The sequence below is a fragment of the Topomyia yanbarensis genome, chromosome 2 (genome assembly GCF_030247195.1).
Source record: "Topomyia yanbarensis strain Yona2022 chromosome 2, ASM3024719v1, whole genome shotgun sequence".
Lineage (NCBI taxonomy): Eukaryota > Metazoa > Arthropoda > Insecta > Diptera > Culicidae > Topomyia > Topomyia yanbarensis.
Genome location: NC_080671.1, coordinates 426,701,123 through 426,705,079, shown reverse-complemented (window position 1 = coordinate 426,705,079; position 3,957 = coordinate 426,701,123).

Genomic DNA, 3,957 nt, shown 5'->3' with positions numbered 1-3,957 from the left:
TTTGCGAACCGATTTCGGGTTGGAAAATTATTCCAATTGTTTTTCCGCGTAGAAAACTGCCCAGTGCACTGTGAGCGGCGAGGATTAATCCGGTGGAAAGGTCAAAATTTAAGGTTCAGGAAAAGTTTGTGGAATGTGTTATTATCTTTCTCACTCTGGCGAGATGTTTCCATCGTGTTTGGGCGATGTGGTGGTAGTGTTTTGACCGTTTCTGAGTGATGTGCCGTACAACCTGTCGGTCGAAAGTGTGTGAGTAAGGTCCCGGTTTGGGGGTATGTTGTGCAAGTATGTGAGACATGTTTAGGAAAAAGATCGAAAGGTTCTGTTTTGAAGTTTATTGGAAGCCAAAATATCCGCTAGGACTCTTCATAAAGGCCAAAAAACTGAACTGAAAATGTCATCGACATTAACACGCCAGTGATCCGCGGACCAAGAATGGCATAGCTTAATATGAAATGTAACGTATTGGACCCATGAGAGGTCTTCAGATGTCAGTGTGTGTGTTTAGCAAGAATTTCCACGCATACAAACAAGGCTCCATCTGCCAAGTGCCTAGTGCTATCAAACAGATCGACAGAGAGGGAGAGAGAGAATCCCACAGGTGTGTTTATTTTCCCCCTTTTCTGATGAGGCTGTCAAACGGTGGAGATTGACAAAGCCCAAGAAGACGTGAGTAGTAGGGTCCGGTGATAATGACCACAGTCCGGCCGCAGCCAGGCAAAGAATGAATGACCCCATCCACCGATCAAGGACCGGCAAGCGGAGGCAAGTTGGAGCGCACTTTGAGAAAGTGACGAAGAAAATTGCGTGAAGAATGTGTCATGAATGACGGTAGAGGCTTTCCGCGAGCGTGATCACAACATGGTTATCAGGCTCTGCCAGTGCGTTTATGGGTGTGTGCGTGCGAGCCCTCAAGGAGTGGGTCGTACCTGGTCTGTATTGATTCCTGATAAGCGCACTAATTTCGCAGTTTCGTGATTGTTGACCCGAATGTTTTTGGTGAGTACAATGGTTTAGCTCGATGTTACGTACTTGATGAGGCATGTTGCTGGAAGCTGATTAGCATGATTTATGTTAACAAGTTTTTGTTTAGATCCCTGTGGTGAAGTAACAGTAATTGTACTATTTTCGATGTTTTTCGACTGATCGACAGCCAGTTTCTAAAAAATTAATCAATTGTGAAATCTGTGCTCCAACATGTCTAGTAATATTGCTACAGAAATTCAAAGAAAAATCAGCAGATATATTTTCAATCTATTGAATGATCTGCATCCGAAATAATTTTTTAATAATATATCGAACTAGCTAATACCCATCGCGCGTTGCTGCGACACTCTGCGAAATAGGAGGAAAACACAATTTGTTCCAAAGCGCCATCTGGCGGGCAGATAATCTCCAACTAATAGCACAAACACGCCCCATACCAAATACATACTGTGTGCAATTTTTTACGGAAATCGGTTAAACCGTTTGGGAGTCTATAAATCATATACATACAAACTTTGACTTTTATATATATGGATTTAGAATCGAAAACGCGACATTGATCCATTGCTTGCTTTTTAAGGGGTTGCACCATTCTGCAGCGCAAATCGAGATACTGTAAAACAAAAGTTTTATATTACTAATTGTGATGTATAAAAAAATAATATTTTAGAGTAATTTCAATACAAGATGGCGCCTGTGCAGCATTTTCCCGCCGGCGATTTTTTTTTGCAAGCACCTACGGTCTGAAATCTATTTGCCGTAAATTTTGACCTAGAGCTAAAAACCAGTTTTTTTAATTACTTAGAACGATAGCAAGCGACGTACGTATTTCAGATATTTTGATTCACTCGATGAAAATTTCAAAAATCGACACCAAATGTGATTAAAAATTTTGTTGAAATCTCTAACTTACTAAGATTTTTTTTCATAAAAATACTATTACTTTTTTTAGAGAGAAGGTTCAAATTTTTTGAGAAAACAACAATTCTAATAATCTTAGAACTTGTTCATCGCAGAAACTTGGTATCTCCTAAAGACTTTTAACAAAGCTTTTCCGGTGGGACATCAAAAAACTAGTTCAATTCACCTACAAGTGTACTGCAGTGGTCTAATTTCTCATATATGTTTTATTGGCACTTGCTCAATCAATTGCCAAGGTCTGGTGATAAAGGACCCATAAATAAGTTGACGTCAACATTTCATAAGGCATCAAATACAATGTGTTGAGAAAATGGCGTCTGTAAATTTACCTCGTACTTTACATTTCCACTTATGAACAAGAGCTTGACATAAGGACTAAACAAGGTATTGCCGTGTTAAATTAATATTTTTTTCCAGATTTAAAAAAATGTATTTTGAATGATTTCTGTAGATGAATGTTTTGGTCCCTTTTGAAGGTGTGTACCTTAGCCGCGATCGGTCGATTGTTTTGGAGCTCCTCGCTAGTCGGTCCAAAATCGTAGTTTTTCGGTACGGATTATCAAACAAAAGTGTTTTTAAATACTAAGAACGACTCGGTGAACAGTTTTCGTAAATCGGAAGTGGAATTCAGTGATTTTTTTGGAGTTTCATCCCGGCGTAAAGTGATTCAAAGCCACACAGCATTAGTGTCAAAAGTGCTCTCCCCGCAATACGGGCCGTCTATTCCCGATGCGGGGAAGAAAAAAGTGTTTTAACAACGTAAATAATAATAGTGGAGATCAAAAACTCTAAAAAAGTGTTTTTTCCTAGTGATAAATCTTTCTCAAAAAGAGAAAATTTTTCGGCGTCACTTGGTGAAAAAAGTGGCGATTCCAAATTATCAGCGCGTCACCCGTAGCTATCGCCCGATAGGTGTCGCACCAATTTCTCAGTTCCACATTCGGAAACCTGCAGGTCAGTTTTTCTTTCGACATTTTCCAAACCTCAGGACCACGTGCGTGGCCAGTGGAGTCTTCTGTATCTGCTGCATGCATACTGTTGTTGATAAATTGCGCTGTACTTGCAAACGTGAGAAAGAGAAAGGATTGCTCGGGCTGTTTGATGCGTGAGAAAGAAGCTGGAGATTTTGAGGATATCTGAAGGTTTGGAATGGGACGAAAAATGGATAAGCAAGTATCAGTCACTCGCGTAAGTAGGAGATGAGGAAGGAAATAGAAAAACTGGTATATTTTTCTACAGACATTCTAATTTATATATACAAAAATCAAATAAATACACTAAATACGCGTCGATTTCTTACCTCATGTAAGGAATCGAAAGTCTTATTGTAATGTTATAATCCATTTGATACAAACATTACAGTAAGGCGGGGCTGGTTGATGGAACGATGACCTCGGAACATGTCTGGCACTGTACACGAATTGGGTCATCGGAAAGTCAATTGAGCCAACACCTACCTAAATCCTTGAACCAAGTTATTTGCATGGATATGTTAAAATACATGCAAACATTTTTTTTCTGTAAATCACTACCAGCTAGTGGGAGTTAGGATGGTTAACACACACACACACATGAATGTTTTGGTCCCTTTTGAAACATCGCACTGCTTTTGTGCCCTCTCCTATAAACTCTTTTGAGTGAGACGTTAGCTTATAGTTCATGCGCCCTTTTGTTTACATCAAATGATTATGTGACGTTTATTTTGATCCCTTTCGCGGTGTTGGGATGTTTTTGGTCCCTTTTCAAGTAATCTTTTTCATTAAGAAATGGACCCATAAACAATTTTTTCAATTTGTTGTTTGGTGTATATAAGCCGTCAATTTTTAAGGGGAAGTGAAAGGGAACATAAACAAAACAAGTTATTTTGCTTATGTGCCTTTTCGATAATCCATTATTTCGCGAACAACTAGGCTTCAGTGTCGGCTTATTTAAGGTGTGTCATACGCATGTTAATTGTTTTAGTTGGGAGGCTATTTTAATCACATAGCATGTCCACGTCGCAGAGTGACTTCGCAACGCTTATACTAATACTAATAGATCTGCCATGCA